The sequence below is a fragment of the Myotis lucifugus genome, unplaced genomic scaffold, assembly GCF_000147115.1.
Source record: "Myotis lucifugus unplaced genomic scaffold, Myoluc2.0 scaffold_596, whole genome shotgun sequence".
Taxonomy (NCBI): Eukaryota; Metazoa; Chordata; class Mammalia; order Chiroptera; family Vespertilionidae; genus Myotis; species Myotis lucifugus.
The window spans coordinates 398,907-419,179 of record NW_005871644.1 but is presented as its reverse complement, the minus strand read 5'-3'; the positions used below and the strand labels follow the sequence as shown (position 1 = coordinate 419,179).

Sequence of the window (20,273 nt, the reverse complement as noted above, 5' to 3'; positions counted from 1 at the left end):
TCCCCTGGGCCCCGTCCTCCCACAGGCGCAGGGCGCCCCAGCGCACTGACTGTTAGCCTGGCTACGCGGTGAACTAGCCCCAGGAAACACCCCAAGCTCCCACTTGAGGTCCATTTCCTCAGCAGTGTGGCCGGGAAAGGGTCCGACGGACGCCCACCGCGGCTCAGGTTCTGCAGGGAGCACCTGCCTCGTAGCATCCGGGTGGTCAGATGTGGAGTTCTGAGCACCACACTTATATGTTTACGATGTCAAACGAAAACTGCATCTACTAACAAACACACTGCCAGCCTCCATCGCTGTCCGGGGGTGTCCTGCAGCTTGCTAGTAGCTCTGAACTCGGGAACAGGAAGACGTCGGGTAAATGAGGCTGAGAGAGTCCCTGAACTGCACGGTAAAGCACTAGCTAACCTCTCAGGTGAGCCTCACACAGAGCACGTGCTGCAGCGAGTCCGTCCCATGAAGCCAGAGGCAGCCCGAGCCCACGGCATGGGAACACCAGGAGTTCCGGGGGGAGGGGCAGGAACTGACCGGAGAGGGACATGAGGGACTTTCTGGTGGTGATGATATTCCATATCTTGACAGGAATCTGGTCACACAAATGTATGTGTTTATCAAAACTCAGGGAATGGTAGATTAAAGATTTATGCATTTAACTCTGCATAAATTTACTCCCCCAAGTAACCATAGGAAAATACTGAAGGCTGGTTAATGTTAGGTATGATAACATGTTTAAGGATGACATGTACCGATGGCTGCATGTTTGAAATGCATGGGAAATAACGGGTTTTTAAGTAGGCTGAGATGTGGAGAGACACGAGATAAAGCAAGTACAGCACACGCTAACCGGGAGCCGAGGCTCTCAGTGGGGATGGAGGTATGCACTCTGCAAGTCTCTCTCCAGTTTTCTGAATGTTCAAATGTTTTCAGAATAAAATACTGGGGGGAAAACCTCTTTCAGGATCAAATCTCTTAGAGAAAAAGAAATTATAAGCTCAACCTTGGTTTGCATTTCATTTCTAATGAACTCTGCTCAACACGCTAATGAGCAAAGACGTGCCCACAGGCCAGGGAAACAAGAGAGGCAGGAGGGAGGCTGACGTCACTGTCTGGGCACAGCGTCCCGGGCTCGAAGCGCAGCCTCTCTGCTGGGCGTGCTCGCTCTGCCAGAACCAGGTGACCCAGTCTTGACAGAGCTCCCTCTTGCTCCTTCCAGGGAGGGGGCCCGGGAAACTGGCTCAGGCTAGCGGGGCTGACAGACCCTGACCCCTCCGTGGGCAGCACTAGGCTGGCAGGATGCGTTTGTATCCTTTACAGCCTGAAGCAATGAAGGAGGAGACCAAGTCCACCCGCAGGCACCGCCGGAGCCAGGGAGAGGCGTGTGATGTGCTGAGAGCTCATTACTTCAGGTCACCTTTGCTGAGGATTCAATTCAGGTGAAGACGTAGCCTTCTCTTCGGAAAGTGCTCTGATCAGTGATCACAGAGCCTTGGGGGCGGGGGTGGGGGTCTGGGCCCTAGGGCTGGCTCCGCCCATGGGCCTCGGCACTGCACACCAGCTCATGCCTCCCTCCCTCGGATTGGTTCATCCACACACACGCCTGGGAGGGCAAGGATTCTTCCCATTTTACAGAACAGAAAACCAAGCATGAGAAGAAATACGGAGCGCCCACGGTCACAGGCTGGAACACGAACCACTGCCCGACTCCCCGCGCCCACCTTATTCAGGGCCTCGCTTCTGCTCTATTAGGGCTCAGAGTACAGCTCCCACATGTGGGCCAGACCACTGACAAGGCAGTGGGAGCGGCGGGAAAAATGAGGACTTTGGATTAAAAAACTTGAGTTCAAAATCCACGTAATTAGTTGTGGAGCCAGGGCCAGGTCACTTAATATTTTTTCAACTTCCTTTTCTATAAAGTGTGAAAAATGTCCTCCCCAGGGGACCACTGTTGTGGACAAATCACCTTTCTTCCTCAGGCCTCAGTTTCCTCAGAGGCGAAGAGAGCTGCTGCAAAGATCTGGCGAAGGGCCGTCTTGGTGGGTGCTCGGTGCAGACAGAGCCCAACAAGCTGTACGTCACGATGACACGAGTTTGCGCAGACTCTGCGCTTCGTCAAGCACACGGGTCTCCGTGCGACGCCTCGTTCCCTGAAAGGCCTCTCCCTAGAAGTGAGCCAGGCTCCTGCGCGGTGAGCCCGGCGGTGAGAGCTGCTCCGTCCGCCCCGCTCCTGGAGCTTCCGGTCCCTGCCATGGCCGGGCCACAGCAGCGGCACCAAGGACCTTCTGACATCAGGTGACCGAGCCCACAGGTCACTGGGTTTCCCTCAGTACCCACCTGGCCAGCTGCCAGCCTTCCTCACACCCAGAACCACCCGCAGCCCCTGTACAACCACAGCTGCCGGCAAACAGTCCTCGCAGGACCAGCTCCCGGCTCATGTGAGATTAGAAAGGGTTTGCACTCCTGATTCACACTCATCTGGTGCCAAAATAAACAGAATTCTACCTAAAAAACAAGTTCATCAAAACCCAGGTTCCTGTGTGTGTGTGTGTGTGTTAAAGAACAAGCCCGCGGGACGGGCCTCCTCTGGCAGACAATGCTGAGAACGTGCGTGTGACCGACAGCTGCTTCCGGGACACTCGGCGGGAGGCCGCGTTCAGGACAACACCTTTCCGGGCGGAGTGACGCCTCGAGAAAGGAGGCTCCTTGTATGAACAGAGGACAAGACCGAAGAGGGAGAGGGAACAGGGTCCCAGCACAGGCCTACGCCTGCCCTTCCCGCAGGAGCCGGTGAGGCCTGGAGGCTCCAGGGCAGGCAGGTGGGCAGAGACTGTGGAACCAGCATGGGCACCCGTAACAGAGATAGCAGCACCCACCCTGCAAGTCTGCCCACGACCTCTGCTTCACCAACCTACCAGTTAGTAACTGCAGACCACCGATTCCCAGCTCGGGCGGCGGCGGGGTGGGGGGCGGGGTGCGGATTTGGGTGGGTGGGCAGCAGGCAGGCTTCTCTCACGCACCAGGGGCCTGCTGCTCCCACCCACTGCGTTCGCTGACCGAGAGTCAGCTGGGGTCATTTCCAACCCTGTGTAAGACGCTGTATTTGCTGATGGAAAGAGAAAATGTAATTAAACATCACATAAGTGATGAAACAAGTGAGTGTAACAAGAGCTGTTTCTGTGACAATCATTTTTTTAAAATGCGTTCTTCAATTAAGTGTTGGAGAAATGTAAAAATCCTAAATGAATTCTGTACTGAGATTGCATCACAAGTGGCTAAATTCTTGCTTTGATTTTTAAAAATAGTTGATTTTAGAAAGAAGAAAGAGGGAAAAGAGAGAGAGGAAAGAGAGAGAAACAGAGAAACACTGATGTGAGAGTAACATCGATTGGTTACATCCTGCACGTGCCCAACTGGGGATCAAACCCGCAACCTGGGTATGTGCCCTGAACGGGAATCGAACCGACAGCCTTCTGGTGTAGGGGATGACGCTCCAACTGAGCCACGCCTGCCAGAGCTGGCTTTACCTTAAAAAACTTAAACTGGAAGTTTAAGTCACTGATGTGCTGTGGATATGGCTCGTGTAATAGGACAGGACTCTGAATTAGCTGCCCATGTAGGTCCACGTGGGGAGCCCACATCAATAGGCTGGGGTACACACCTACTTGTTTGAGTAAATTCAAATGTCTGTATTCCTTTTAAAAATGACCTCTCCTGCCCAGCCAGGTGTGGCTCAGAGGTTGAGCGTCGACCCAGGAACCAAGAGGTCACGGGTTTGACCGGTCAGGGCACATGCCCGGGTTGTGGGCTTGATCCCCAGTAGGGGGCGTGCAAGAGGCAGCTGATCAATGATTCTCTCATCACTGATGTTTCTATCTCTCTCTCCCTCTCCCTTCCTCTCTGAAATCAATAAAGAGATACTTTTAAAAAGTGACCGCTCCCTTTAACTGAGTTTTGTAATTAACTAAACAACCCTGTCCCACTCACTGTCTGTAGGGAGGCCCTGGGGGAGTTGCAGTGCCTGGTACCCCATCCGCCATCAACACGGCAGCTGCCCGGGCAGGATCCTCTAACCCCGTGGTCGGCAAACTGCGGCTCGAGAGCCACATGCAGCTCTTTGGCCCCTTGAGTGTGGCTCTTGCACAAAATACCACGCGGGCGCGCACGTACAGTGCGATTGAAACTTCGTGGCCCATGCGCAGAAGTCGGTTTTCGGCCTGGGCGAGTCTATTTTGAAGAAGTACTGTTGGTATTTGGCTCTGTTGACTAATGAGTTTGCCGACCACTGCTCTAACCACTTTCCCTCCAGACACAGAATCCTCTCCGTCTGCTTTTCCTAAAAAGTCTCTCCACTGAGGGCGGAAAACAGCTCCAGGTGACTCCCCACATCGTGGCTCCTCTTTGAACAATGCCTTTTGCTTTCACTGATCACTGTCACTCACGGGCCAGGGCCAGCCGCCAGGGTCCTGGGATCGTCTGGTTACAGACCAAAGGCATGAGCACGTCACGAGCACTGACATCCTATCAACCCGGAGGCCCCCTCACACAGGTCAGCGGGGTGAGCAGGAGCTGCCCTCAGTCCACCCTGCCCTGGAGCTGGGAGCACGGAGCCAGAGGCTCACGCATTAACTAAGAAGACCTTTCCCTCCCCACAGTCCCCTGACCTCCCCTGGCAGATCACGGGGCAGAGAGGCAAAGCAGCTGGAGTCCCCTAAGACTCACAGATGGGCTGTGATGCTCAAGGGCATCCAAGGGCAACCCAAAGAAGAAGCCTGAGCCAGGAAGGAGTCTGTGCCTGGGCCTACCCCAGCCCGACAAGGAGCACAAAAATTATGGCAGAGCATCCTTTTGCCCCCAAATGTAATCATGGAGGACGCGATACGTGGAAACACTCCATGTGAATGACAGGTGCGTGGGGGGTCACCATGTGCTGGGCAGGAAAGCGGAGCTCAGGAGTCCGGACAACAGAGCACATGGGATGCCTGACCGGCTGGAGGTCTGGTGATGGAGCTGCCACTACCTACATTCCGGCTGTGCCGATACCGAGCCTGAGCCGGGCAGGTCTCTGCCTCCTCTGCACCCCACCCCTCACCTACCATTCCCTCAGGACCAGCTCAAGCCCCAGTATCTCCCACGCCGTGTGTGATCTAACGGAACGTTTTCAGAGCCAGAGCAAGGCTTTATGCTTGGTCTCCCTTTGGAAAAACACATCAGCTGCCTGAACTTCGCCTGTAAACTGGAATGACAACACCTGCTTCGAGGGTGGTGAGGGGATTAAATTCGATAACACATTTGATAACACGGCCTGGTCTGCTAGGCCGGTGCCCTGCCAGCGGCCTCGGACTGGCTGCATCGAGCTTAGAATCCTGTGGCCGGGCAGCCCCGCCTGCCGTCCGAACGGACACCGCACACAAGCATGTTGGCGGCGGTGCTGGCCCTGCCGTGCGCACGGGCTGCGGGAGCCTCTTCTGTGCTTCCCGTGGGCCCAGCAGGACTGAGCACTGGGCAGGCGTGGTCACTACCCAGCGGGAAGCACATGAGGAGCTTCAGCGGCGTGGCACAGCTCCCGGACTCCTAGGGAGGGGTTTGTTCGCGGCGGACACCTTGCTGGGACCTGAGATTTTTCCCGAAGAGGACGCGAGAGGGGAGAGTGGCGCTTCCCTCTTCCCAGGTGAACTCCCCCACCGCACCCTCACTGGGTCCCTGAGTTCCTGCAGCAACAGCCTCTCCATCAGCCCGTGCTGACCTCGGCACAAGAACTGTGTTCTCTCCTTTTTTAAAAGTAAAATATTTCTTAGAATCCAGGAGTCTATTTTACAATATTATGATTCAGTAACAGTAACACATGGCCCGTCCACATGCCTGCCATATAGCTTCAGACCTGGAACACGGCCGATACGCGGAACTAAACGCCCCCTCCTGGACCAATGCTCCACCCCGGCCTCTGGCTGACCATCCTGGCAGTATTCCTCCACAACACAGCCCCCGCCCCTCTACTTGGCCTCGCAGCAGCAGCACAACTTGATGTCCCTGAAGTAACCCAGTGGGTTCTGGGGCCAGAGCTCAGGGTCAGGGGCTCCCTGGCTGGAGAGGAAGGGGAGGCACGGGAAGGACCCGTGTGAGGAAACAGTCCTGGGAAAGGGAGAGCAGCGAGGCCTGCATCTCGGCGGCGGCAGGCGAGGTCACGGGGCTTCTGGGACTCCTGAGAATATCCACTCCCTACATGGGGCCAAACTTCAGGTTCAAAAACACAAGCACCCTGGGTAACAGCAAGAACACACCTTCCAAATCAGCCGCGGCGGAGCCCGCGCCCCGGAGCCCTGCGGACCTGCACTCCCAGCGCGTTGGCAAGGAAGCCTTGCCAGTTGCAAGTGCAAAGCACATTTTCTCAGAAGAGCCTGGGATAGTGCACGCCGGGAGGGAAGGCAGGAAGACGGCACGCTGCCCTCTCCCCTCGGGGAGACCTCTGCACTGAGACCCGGGCCACCGCCCGCAGACTCTCTCCAGCCTCGCCTGCACCGGATTCCACAGCAACCACACCGAGAGTCTCTGCGGGTTTGCAAGCGTTTATCGCCGCCAAGAACTGTCCTCGAGGGGCCTGTGTGAGGCAGGGCCCTGCAGGAAGGAGTGGGAGCGACAGTCTCAGGGCGATGTCAGGAGAGCCCGTTTGTTACTGTGAGCAAGAACCGGGGCCACGACCACTTTTAGTTCTTCCAATGATTTTACAACATCTCCATTGTTGCCTATTTACAGGCAGCCACTGCTTCCCACTTTTGTTTTGCTCAACAAGCAGTAAACACTTAAAAGGGGCTTGTGTGCTTATTTCAGATACAGAAGCCTTCTGGGCGGGGAACAGAGGGGAGTGGGAGACCCGCAGGCGGCCTGACCAGTGTGCCAGTCCCTGAGGCTGTGGAGAGAAGGGGGGCGAAGGGAAGCTTGCTGAGGCCACGAGCGTCCAGAGCAAAAGGTCAGGGGTTCCAGGCGGGGCTCCCCAGCTCCACTGTTCACTGAGGTGCGGGGAGCCTTGGCTTCTGCGTCCACCTCTTACACAACCCAGTGCTTGAGCAACAAACGGACTGGTGCAGAGAAAGCAAGTTCAGACTGAAGGGAGTGTACTGCCACTGCGCCATGACCAGCAGAGATTTGCTTTTCTCAGATATCTCTGTGCTCTGGCTGTGTGCATGTGTATATGTGTGCATGTATGTACATGTACATGTGCACACACGTACACATGTGTGCATGTCTATACGTATCTTTGCACGTGTTTGTGTATACATGTATATGTGTACATGTGTGTTGTATGCGTGCATATGTATATGTGTGTGTGCATATGTGCGCACGCATGTGCATGCACACATGTATCAGAATCTCAAAAATGCTCCTACATGGTTGAAAATAAACAGGATGGTTTAGTCAAAACTGTGAAGTAGAAATCTCTAACCTGTTTTTGTTTTTTAGTTATTTGCTCCCAGAAGCGGGAATGAGTGAGGACAGCTGGTACAGGGATCAACAAGCTCAGCCCTTGGCTCTTGGCACCGGGTGGTGGAAACCGGGACAGGAAGGCGAGGGCCGCACGAGGCAGGAAGGGAAACTAAGGCTCAGGGGGGTTGTGACTCAGCCGAGTCAATGAGACGGGCAGCCAGGGCGAACCCTTGCTTCTTGCCTCTGCTGAGCTCCCCATGGATTCTGCAGGCGGGGTGGGGGCAGGATGGAGCAGCCCCTGCGAAGATCCTTAAGCCTCCAGGGAGCTGAGCCCTGAGGGAGAAAGACCTGAGGTGAAACTGAGCTTCCTCACCCTCAGGTCCCTGCATCCCTGGCCCTGCCTCTCTCAGGAACATGGCTCTGGGCAGAGCACTGCGCTGTCCCCCTCAACAGGGGACCGGGGCCGTGGTCCCTAAACTTAGCAAGTCTGTGAGCCCTGCGCCCCCCTCCCCTAGTTGTGATAACAAGAATGTTTGAAGGTTGCCAACTTTCATCACGGCAAATAAGGACTTTCAATTATCACGACGGAAGTGTGAGGGAGATGGCTGTGAAGCTGAACAGCTCTGCTTGAGAGGGCGGCTGCGCGAACCTGCGCAGAACAAGGCGGCCAGAGCCAGGGCACGCGTGCAACGCTGGTGAGCCAGGAGTGAGGCCTGCGGTCAGGTCACACCGATGCAACCTCCTGGTCCGAGACTGGCCCAGGGCTATGTAACGTGTTGCCATCAGCAGAAACTGGGTAAAGGGTACTAACTAAAGGACCTCTCTGTTTTCTTTCTGCAACCTCCTATGAATCTAAATTATCTATCTTCTAGATATATAAAAGGCTAATATGCAAAGTGTCCCCTCGGGAGTTCGACCGGGAGACGGGGAGTTCGATTGCTCACCATGATGTGTGCTGACCACCAGGTGGTGGCGCAGAACGAAGGAAGGCCCCGGCCAGCAGCCGGAAGGCCCTGATCGCCGACCAGGCCTAGAGACCCTACGCGTGCATAAATTTCATGCACTGGGCCTCTAGTTTCAAAACAAAAAGCATGAATAAAGGAAAGGAATTTTAGGTACACATGAAAACTATCCTCTCTGCTTTATAAAAGGACAACCGAAGTACAAAAACAGGACGGACATCATCAGAATAAAGGCAGCTGGCAACCCACCGCCGAGCGTCACCACCCGGCACGCGCACTGTCCCTCACTGCCCCTGCATGGCGGACCAGTCAAGGCTGTGCTGAGGATTATCACAGTAAGAACGCAAGTTCTGGCTTCTCCGTCCTCACCAGCCTGGTAAGCAGCCACATCGGGCCAACAGACCCCCAGGGAGGCCTGGCACAGCTCCCGTCTCCCCACCGGATGGGCCAGAACACAAACGTGGGCAGGACGCAGGCTGTGGGGCGGCGGGAAAGGGTGTGCGGGCTTTGCTGGCGAGACGTTTAAGACCCTCTTCTGTCTCTCCTCCTACCAGTGCCCCGACCCCTGCTTCTCCCTTCTCCCCAAGGGCAGAGAGAGCCCACGCACCCAGTGACAACCGGGGCTGCACATATACTCCACCTGCCCCTGCCTGGCTCCGACCCTGAGACCTGGAGTCTCATTGCACTGCACCCTCCTTCCGTCCCCTGCCATCCCCCGCGGCAGCTGCTGCGTGACCGAGTCCCTGCCCGCCACAGCCCCTCCAGCACGGCAGCCAGGAGCAGGTCTGTCCTGAGAGGCCTGAGACAGCGGTGGTGCTCGGGGGGACCCTGGTGGGCCGGGCGCATCGAGGAGAGCCTGCGTGCCTGGCCTGGGACCACGGGCGGGCGCGTCGGTACCTGCCTGCACTGCTCGGCAGCATCATTTCTGAGCCTGCCAATCGGCGTTTTTAACAGCAAGCCCCTGCAACTCGGAGGGTCCCCGTGGGCCACCGGAGCTCCAGCCGGCACCCTGGGCAGACGGGCTTAGTGTTTGCCCTCCTCCCCCCAGGGAGCCGCCCTCACCCAGACTGACCTGGGTGGCAGATAAATAGCCAGGCTCCCTGCACAGACGGTGGGGAACTGAGGCACCTGCCAGGGTCCCAGCAGGCCGGCTCGGGGCCCCCGTAACAAACCCCTTATGCTCTGCTTTCCTCTCACCCCTATTCCCCGACAGTGCGTCTGGGCCCGCCTCCCGAAGAAGCTGTCTGCATGCAAATCCAGATTTTGGGGGGAACTCCACCTAAGACAGATGGTCACAGGGCAACCAACAGTTAGGAAACTGGAGCCAAATTTCATCTGTGAACGAGTGTACCCCTGGGTGTCTGAGGCTGTATATCTAGGTAATGAGGAAACTGCTCACACCATAGCTTATCAGACACTAGAAAGCTACTGGGGGGACCGTAAGAACTTGATGTGCGCGGGTGATACTCGTTACCGCCGTTTATACAAACTGCTGTTGACTTGCCTGATTCCCGCTAGCACAGTAACTGGAATGGATGTACTGTGTCAGATAAAACTTGCATGAAATTTACTCGATTACCAGTGCTCTGCACCCCACACTTGGTTCTCGCGTGCTCACGCCGCAGGCCGGCTCACGCCGGAGGACGCCCTGCTGACACCGAGCTCTCGAAGCAGGGCTGTCATTTCCATGGCGAGGGAGCCACCGGGAGAGCTTGTGGGACACTGGTGGCTGGGCTCCACCCGGCGCCTCGTTCAGCGCCTGGGAGCAGCCAGGACCTCGCACTTCTCACCAGTTCCCAGGTGCAGCTGGTGCAGCCGCCCGCGGTCACACTGAACCCACTGCTTCCAGGTACCACCGAGGAGGGAGAGAGCCAGCCACCAGGTTAAACTTTCCAGCCGGCGTCTGCTTCAGACGGAGGGACCTTCCAACACTCCCGATCAGCAGCCGAAGCAGAACAGGTTTGGTGTGCTGGCAGCTCAAACCCAAAATGGCACAATGAGCTCCGTTACTCAAACAACTCCCAGGAGGCCTGGGCCTGCTCTTTTCCTCCGCAGCTGGGAGTGCCCGCTCTGTGCAAAGATGTTGCCAGCCAACTGAGGTTTGGGCACCACCAAGGTAGGTCACATCCTCTGTGGGCCTGCTTACTAACCTGAAAGGTGGCAACTCATATTTAGGGAACCTCCCAGCTCTGAGGTTTCACTGTCAATCAAAGCAGCCCTGACCCCGAGACCCTCCTGGGGTCAGTCCCATTCGGCAATGCCCCCAATTAAAGGTGCTGCTGAGGTAGTGAGGACTATGTCCGACACCAGCCAGAGAACACAGAAGCACCAGCATGAAATCCATGCCCACAACTGGCCCTCCCTGCTGGATTATGGCATGGAATCCCTCCCACGGCGGAGGGAAAACGGAGCTGCTCACTAGAATGAAGGACGCTCTGATAACCCCCTCGCGGGGTTTTAGATGAGCCTGGTGCTAATAGCTTTCCTGCTCTGCATGCAAAGCAGGGCTCCGTGGGGGGAGCGGTGGGCAGTCCCCTGTGAAGGGCAGCCCCTGTGAAGGGCAGAGTGGGAGCCGCTGTTTCCGAGGCCTGGCTTCTGCACGCCTCTCCCCCGTGTCACAGGCAGTGCACTGACTTTGCAGATTCCACAGGAACCTGCGGGAAATGTTTTATTCTGTTTCACAGACGGAGGAACTGATACCCAACAAATCACCGTGGAACCAAGAAGAGGAGTGAGGCTGTCTGGTGTCTGACGACCCAGCGTGGCCACCTCTGATCAGCGTGGCCGGCTGGAGGTGGGGAAGAACCAGTTAAGCCAAGCTCCGCCCGAAGCCCCATGTGTCAGCGCGGCGTTGAGGGCACAGGTGGAGGCAGAGCCCAGCATCGGCAGCACCAGGAGGGCTCGCCCCGCCCGTAATCGCAGGAGCCCCTCGCCAAGCCAGGCCAAGTGAAAACAATCCTTTATATGTGAACAGCAAACATCTTCTGTCTCATGGAAGGTATACATAAATGCCTATTTAGGAAACGATCTTTGTTGATCTAACCCATAAAACGTCAGTAAAAACAGGGAAACACATCATTGCGACAAGCTCCTAGTCCCTACTTCAGACTGCTGCCCTCCCCCTCCCTCTCCAGGGGCACCCCGACTTCTTTCAGGGAAGCTCCCTAAGGGAAGGAGCCGTGTCCTTCATCACAGTCCCTGCACCCAACACCCAGCACGTGCCGGACCCGTAGCTGCCACCTCATACTTACCTGCTGGCTGAGCCTGTGTCCTGCCAGGTGCGGAGGCTCCCGGGAGGCCGGCAGGGCCTTTTCGCCTGTTTCCCAGCGAGCCGGTTCCTAAGCCAACGTTTTGCACCTGCTCACAGAGTAATGAGCCCCACAGGCTGACTACTGCGTGTAAAGGGAACTGTTCCCTTGATCTGGTCTCGCACACCACCTTGGCGCTTTTGCACGGTGTTTTGTCTCACTGTACCGGGATTCAGGAGCAAGGCTTGCTCAGCCAGTCAGCCCCTCTGTGCTCCCACAGGTGTCGGCTCTGCTCACTGCTGGGCTTCCCCTCCTGGGACGTGAGCCCTCACCTTGGTGATCTGATCGCCTCTAACAAGCACAGCCTCTAACAAGCACAGCCCAGCGTAGCACAGGCTGCACTTCCTTCCCCAGCTCAACGCTGAAGAAGCAGACACACCACCACATCACAAAATTTAGCACATGACGTAATGACACTGGCCTAAGTATGCTAAGCCTACTAAGGCTTGGAAATGCATTAAAAACTTTTTTAAAAAATATGCTTTTATTGATTTTAGAGAGAGAGGAAGGGAGAGGGAGAGAAATTGAAACATTGGTGAGAAACATCGATTGGCTGCCTACTGCATGCCCCATTACTGGGGACCAAGCCTGCAACCTGGGCATGTGCTCTGACCGGGCATCGAACCATGACCTCCTGGTTCATGGGTCGACATTCAGGAGCCACACCAGCTGGGCTGGAAATATATTTTAATTAATACAAGTAGGGAACAATGTCTAAACTTAATCAAGTAAAGGGCACAGCCACAAGCTGAGAGGAATACACAGTGCTATACAAATGCAGACAGCACTTTTAAAAATATATATTTTTTTATTGACTTCTTTTAAAAAATATTTTTTTATTGATTTCAGAGAGAGGAAGGGAGAGGGAGAGAGATAGAAACATCAATGATGAAAGAAAATCACTGATCAGCTGCCTCCTGCACACCTCACACTGGGGGTTGAGCCCACAACCCAGGCATGTCACTTTGGCTGGAATCGAACCTGGGACCTCTCAGTCCACAGGCCAATGCTCTATCCATTGAGCCAAACCAGCTAGGGCTGATTTATTTTATTACTTATTTATTTTTTGGAGAGAGAGAGGAAGAGAGAGGGAGAGGGAGAGGAAGAGAGAAACAAAGATGTGAGAGTGAAACATCCATTGGCTGCCTCCTGCATGCCCCCTAGCAACCTTTCAGTGCACAAGAAAACCCCCAACCAACTGAGCCACCCCAGCCAGGGACAGACAGCACTTTTCACAAGCCGGGTCAAGACCCAGCAGATGTGGCTTTGTGGGATGACTGACCTAAGGCACTGTGGGTATCGACACCGCCGATGACTCCAAAGACAGCACCTGGTGGAGTTCTGCCCCAAGAGCCGGCTGTACAGGCTGTGGCACCCAGTCTGCCAGGCCCACTGACAAGTGATCCCTCCCAGGGCACCAAGCAAAGGACACGCACCTGTCACGGGCTCCGCCTTAGGACCCAGTGCTCGGGCTGCGGCCCAGGATGAAGGGACCCTGCAGGGGGACTAGCAGAGAGCCAGCGCCGTCTGCAGGGAGCATGGCCAGGCCTCTGCGCGAACACCCGACGGGACACTCACCAAGGACCTGACTTCTGGGTCCACAGCAATAGTTCTAATATTTTAAAGGTGGGCTTTGGGAAGCTCCCTCAGTTCTGCCAGCACCACCCCGTCAGAGACACTGACTCGTCTGCTCTACCGGATAAGGGCCTAGAGAGCCGGTAAATGGTCAGACACGGGATCAGCGGAGGACTTGCTAAGCCGAGCACCTGTGCTGCCGCAGCCCGCCCTGGGGAGCCATGGGGCGGGGCACCCCGCAGGGCCAGCGCTGTCACCACACTACACCGTGTCTGCTTGGCGCTTTGCTCCTCAATCTAACATAAAAGCTTAGGGCCAAGAACTGGCCAACCCGATTTCTGCTCTTGACTTAAATATACGACACTGGAAGCAGAAAGAGCTGTACAAGGGCCTTCTATTTTCAACATTCTTTACAGACGCTAACGTGCTTTATGGAGGGGGCAGGGCAGGCAGTAAATGGGGTTAGCTTAAAACTTACATTGGCATTTAAATGTCAAATTCAACCCCTCCTTTCTAAATTAGAATGTTTTCATAAAGCAACATTTTCAACGCAAAGACATGGAGGTGGGGCTGCTATTCTATTAACTGGAGAAATCCATAAAACATCAGCAATAAACCTCTCCTGAAATCCATAAATTTCTAGGCTCCCATCTGCAAAGCAAATTATTCCACATGTTGTCTAGAATCCCTCAGCGGTAGCATAAAAGGGCTGTTACTTGTAACTAGAGAATGAAAAAGTGACAGTTACCATGTAAGGCTGAGCTGAAGGAGGACTTGTCACGTCTCCCTCAGGAAGAAAAAGGAAGCCGCCTGTGCCCCAGCTTGGCGAGGCCTTCGCATCCAAACCTTGAGCTCCCGGGAGCGACGGGACCCCCATCGTCCTCCTGGGGTCTCTCACTGCCGACTCCCATTTCTACCTGCCGTTCTGGGAGAGGGAGCCCAAGGGCCTATAAAAACGAACTGTCATCACTACCCTTGAAAGTCTCTGATCTGCTCAGGGAGGCAGGCCATGCATAAAACAAGACCAGCCAGGCCTGTGCCAAATGCGTGCTGGCGTTGAGAGCTGCGGAGGAGCCGGGAATCGAATCTGCAACCTTGACCTCGGGGAGGGCCGGTTTTCTAGAGACGCGACATCCCCTCCCTGAGCCGGACCCTGGTCCCACCGCTGTTTACTGGGACCTTCCCTGCTTCCCACCTCTCAGCACTTGGTTCCTTTTCCCCACGAGCATGTATTTTAGTTTGTGACCGTGCTTCTATGTGCTTGTTTAATATCTGTCTCTTTCTTTCAACTCTGAGTCCTTCAAAAGCTGGGTGACTCTTTCGTTTACTTCTTCACTTCTGGAACTCCGGAGCACACAGTAGATTCTCAAAAACATGTGAGTCTCAAAAAAATGTGGTCAGTGGCTGAGTGTCGACCTATGAACCAGGAGATCAGTTCAGTTCCTGGTCAGGACACATGCTGGGGTTGTGGGCTCGATCCCCAGTAGGGGGCGTGCAGGAGGCAGCCAACTGATGAGTCTCTTTATCACTGATGTTTCTATCTCTCTCGCCCTCTCCCTTCCTCTCTGAAATCAATAAAAATATATATTTTTTAAAATGTGTTGAGTGAATGAATGAGCAAGCTTTAAAGAAGGGTGGAATTTCAACCAAAAGAAATGGAGAAAGTCATTCCAATAAGGAAAAGCTATAAACCAAAGTGTAGAGGGAAACAGTGGGTATAAATATTGAGTGAGGAAAAGAGGGTACAGGTGAGAGAGAAAACCAGGTACAGAAGCTGACAGGTTCATTCTCTGCAGAGCCATGACACCCAGGCTGAGGAATCTGGACTTGTGCTCCAGCAATGGGCACCACGGAAGGTGTTTAGCCAGCGGAGATATACACAATATTTAGGAACATGATAAGGGAGCCACGGTAGAGGGACCAGAGAAGGAAGCCCAGAGGCGAGCAGAATACTGAGGGCACCTGGGGAGGCGATACCAGGAAGGTGAGCGGGAATGGAGGAGGGTAGGATTCTGGGAGGAGGCCCTGGGGACAGACACAGACGGCAAGTGAGGGCTGAGACACCCCCCATGGGGCCTGGCTCGGGCCATTTATACAACACAGGCTTTCCCAGGTCTCACCAATCCTATTGGTTTCAAGTGAAAACTTGGTGCAGAAGCATCTCCACCTGCGAACTGAGGTCATGGCGAGTCCTATAGCTGCCACACAACGCCCGAGGCGCCTCAGGCACCGGGGACGGTGCCATGCTGCGAGCTGGAGTGGGCAGTCACTGGGCCATGATGGGTGCAGGGAAGACCTACACTGATTTTTCTAAAAAGCAGCACAGAGGGGAGGCTGAGCTTCGTCTCCCAGGCAGGAAGCACAAGGGGTCACATCAAAAATTTACAAAGTATTTAGGAACATGACAAAGCTCTCAGGCACTTCACAGAGCGGGTTTCTGTACGTCCTCCTGACTGGGGGGTGGGGAGCCCTCTGGAAGGGTCCTTGATTTTGGGCTCACTGACAAACTGGTCCCTTAATTTTTCAGGGGAGGAGGAAGGCACGTCAACCTCCTTGGTGAACGTGACCGGTGCCAGGTCACCAGTAAAAGTCTCATCCTGGTGGGGGCCCTGTGAGCTGGACGCGCCCAGAGCGGCCAGGACAGAAGCCGTGTGAGAGCAGCCCCCGAGGGGAGCGGGAAGGTACTGCGGTGCCCGGCAAGGAGGCAAAAGGGCTGCGCGCGGGAGGACACCGCCAAGTGAAAACACCTGACAACGGCTCCGCAGGACAGGGCACATGACCCGAGCTAGACCCAGGCTGGCAAGGTGCCCGTCACAGCCTTTAGTGAGAAAGCACTTTCCACGACTTCACACAGGAGTAGAGCCAGCAGGGGCGGTCGTCGGAGCGTCCGAGCCAAAGCGGAGACCACTTCCAGGGAACACGCAGCAGCTGTTCACAGGCAGCTGGAGGACATGGCAACTCAGATTTCGTGCTTCGAGAGTTTGTTGGCGTCATCCCGCCATCCTGCAAGTCACGGGAGGACCGCTAACAGCCCCTCGGGCCCGCAGCCAGGGGGGCATGCTTGGAGCCTTAACAGTGGAAAGGAAAACTCGGGCTTTCTCTGGAGTTGGGGAACGTAACCTAGTGCTGTAATGATTTGGATTCAAACGAGGGGAAGTGGAAGGTAACTGCTAATTGACACCCAAACAAACGAACAAACAAGCAGCCCGCTCACCGTATTCCAAATACAACCTCAACAAGACCGAGAACTGCAGCTCCACCCGGCTTCCCTCGCTCATCACTCCAACTCCTGAGCAAGTCGTCAGCTCCCAACCTTGAGTTTCTTCGCCCCAGGACTTCACGTGTAACATGAAACACGATTCTAAGTGAAAGCTGCCCGAGAGCGGGACGTCAGTGCTCCCACACACAGAAGGGCCACGCGTGCAGTGAGGGGCGCGCTCTGCCGTGGGGCCCTTCCACTCTGCGTGTGTGTCAAGTCGTCCTGTGTGCGCCTCCCACATCTTTACCTCAAAAAGGCCATACAAAGTCAACAGGTGGCTCATTACTACTTATACACAAATAAATTCCACAAGAAACAAAGATTTAAATCTGAAAAGTGAAACCATGTAAGTTCTGGAATGAAAAAATAAAACAAATTTTTAGAGTAGGGAAGGTCTTTTTAATTAGAACACAAAATCCACAACTCATTAATGAAAGGGTGGCTAGATTCAATTACATAAAAATTTTTATTTTCTGCATGTTAAAAAGTAACGTCAAGCCCTAGATGGTTTGGCTCAGTGGCTAGAGTGTCGGCCTGCGGAATGAAAGGTCCCAGGTTTGACTCCTGTCAAGGGCACATGAGGGCTCAGTCCCCAGTAGGGGGCGTGCAGGAGGCAGCCAATCAAGGATTCTCTCTCATTATTGATATTTCTCTTTCTCTCTCTCCCCCTCTCCCTTCCTCTCTGAAATCAATAAAATATATATATTTTAAAAAGTTGTCAATTTTACCTAAATTAAAAAACAACCAAACAAATACCATAAACAAAGCCAAAAGACAACTGATATCACAGATAATGAACTAATTTCTTCAAACATAAAGAGCTTCTACAAATGCAAAGAGACTGAACCAACAATAAAACAACAACAGAACAAGGAGGAAAGGAACGAGCAGAGCCCACAAGACAGTGCCAACCTCACAGTAAAAGGCAGCACTTCACAACTGCACCACGACAACATGACCACCGGCTCACCGAGATGAGAGGCGCAGGCCCTTACCACAGCCGCTCATCTTCTGGAAATTTATTTCCAAGTCACTGAATAAGGACATGCATTGCAGCATGACTTTTAAGAATCAGTAAAAACTTAGTAACAATCAAATTGTCAACCTAGCCGGTTTGGCTCAGTAGTGAGAGTGTTGACCCTCAGACTGAAGGGTCGCAGGTTTGATTCTGGTCAAGGGCACGTGGTCAAGGGCACGTATCTCGGTTGCAGGCTCGATCCCCGGCCCCTGTCAGGGCCTGTGTGGGAGGCAACCAATCAATATGTCTTTCTCACATAGATGTTTCTCTGTCCCTTCCCCTTCCTTCCACGCTCTCTAAAAATCTGTGGAAAAAAATATCCTCGGGTGAGAATTAACAAACAAAATTGTCCATCTAGGGGAAAATTTTCAAATAAATAACAGTATATCCATATTATGGAATACTATGAAGTATAAAAAAAGAAAACACTTCATGTAGTTAATTAGAATGATTTTCAACAAAAATATTAAATGAAAAAAGCAAGGTTCAGAACAGAATATATAATATGGCACCATTTATCTTTTTTAAAAAATGTTTTTATTTTAGAAAAAGGAATGGAGAGGAAGAGAAAGAGAGAGAGAAAAACATCAATTGGCTGCCTCCTGCACACCCTCTACTAGGGATCGAGCATGTGCCCTGACTGGGAATTGAACCAGGGACCTCTTGGTGCGTGGGATGATGCTCAACTAACTGAGCCCACCAGCCAGGGTGGCACCATTTATCTTAAAAAGAAAAATTCTCAACATGTCTGATATGCTTATAGACCCACAAAACATTTTTGGAAGGATACTCAAAACACTGGGAGAGGAACTGCGTGTCTGGGGGACACAGAGAAAGGGAGACTTTAAAAAAATTTATATTCTTTTGTACCTTTTAAATGTCAGCCACATTCAGGTATTATAAATTTTAAAAAAATCCCCTGAGTACAAAAATTCCATCTCCAGTTAGAAATGAAGGTTAGACAAATATCCCTTGCAGAGCACAGCTCCAGACCTTGGGGTTGGAAATCGCTGCCCTTTAAGTGCACTTCTCCTCTGCTGCACCCCAGGTCCCGGCCAGCACAGAGGGGGCGGCCAACCCCTGAAGACACACTTCTCCAGACCGTCCGCCGGCCTGTGTGGGTGAGGGAAGCTTGCCCAGCAGCCCACCCGGGACTGGCAGCCACTGCAGAACAGACACAAGGTGCTCCAGAGTTCGGGAGGAGGGGCGGGGGGAGTTCTTCTCAAAATAACTGACTCCAACGTGGAAAGGAACCAAAATATTTACACAAACCACACCATTTCAGCTGAGTTTACAACGGCTTCCTGGCTGCTTAAATCAGCATCAGCCAGAACAGACTGTCAGACAAACTGTCATTTGTAGGCCCCCAGTGAGCGTAGGCAGTTCCCACCTGTCCAGACACATAAACAGGCCGCCCTGAGTTACGGCCGGTGGGCTCTGTGGCGCCGGAGCCTGGGCTGCGAGCAAGACAGGGCAGGATGCCCAGGGAAGATGGCTCAGCATCTGGCCCTGCCCACAATCTTCAGCCACAAGCATTTTCTTACCCGCTGGCTACTCACATCGTGGCATTAAAGAGGAACGGGGACGGGGAAGAAAGCAGGAAGGGAAGCCTGCAGAGCTGAGCCGGGAGGCCGTATCATCGAGGGGGTGGGCACACTGGGGTCCAGAAAGGAGCTCTGTGGTGTTGCTGAGGGTCTAAATCAGGGGTGGGCAAACTTTTTGACTCGAGGGCCACAATGGGTTCTTAAACTGGACCGGAGGGATGGAACAAAAGCATGGATGGAGTGTTTGTGTGAACTAATATAAATTCAAAGTAAACATCATTACATAAAAGGGTACGGTCTTTTTTTTTTTTTTTTTTAGTTTTATTCATTTCAAACGGGCCGGATTCGGCCCGAGGGCCGTAGTTTGCCCACGGCTGGTCTAAATGCTTCTCAGTCCTCCCCCTTGCCTTAAAATCCCAGTTTTCAGATTTTACTTCTGCTGTAAGTTTGTGAGGCACCCATGGAAATGCATTTAATGAGACGATGACCTCTGACCCAACCCTCCACCACAACCCACCCAACGACCGTGATGACAAGGACAACGACATCTGAGAAACTTAGAAATTCAGATTCCATTCTAGTTCAATTGCTAAAAAATATGGATGCAGGTAAGCACATGTGTATATCACATATGTATGTTTAAAAAGTGACCCAAAACAGCTTAGTCGGAAAAAAAACTAGGGTGAAAAAGCAAGATGAGAAAAGAAGCAACAATGGCAAAAGAGAAAGAGAAAGGAAGTTAAAAGCAGAAGTTGATAATAGGAATATGTGTAAGGCAATGCAGGTGCAGAACTGAACTATAAATTTCTCTTACAAAGAAGGCTGCTCATCCCTGCCCCCACCGCAGGCTGGGCGCCACCTCCTCCGGGGTCTCCCTGGCTGCCTCACGGGCTGCAGCCCCTCTCCCAGGGCTCCACCCCTTCCTCAGCTCTACTGCTCACCAAGCAGCACACCATGAAGCTAACTCACTGGCCCCTCCACCCTCTGGGATGCGGGCTCCACGGGGCAGGGGCCGGGCTGCTTTGCGCGCTGCTCAGCCCAGAGCTGAGGACGATGCCCGGAACAGAGCAGGTGCTCAGCAAACTGCCTGGACCAACGAATAATCATAAAAACATTTCAGTGTGACATTATAGTCGATTATGTGACAATACCTCTACTTGTTCCTTAAAAAAAAAAAATGCTTAGAACAGT

At 53.6% G+C, this 20,273-nt stretch overlaps 1 protein-coding gene across 1 annotated transcript in view; it reads right to left on the bottom strand.

Annotated features, from left to right (window-relative positions):
• ANKS1A (ankyrin repeat and sterile alpha motif domain containing 1A) overlaps positions 1 to 20,273 on the bottom strand; it is a gene marked incomplete at its 3' end in the record, with an annotated part of 148,998 nt that overhangs the window by 11,014 nt on the left and 117,711 nt on the right. The window lies entirely within an intron of this gene.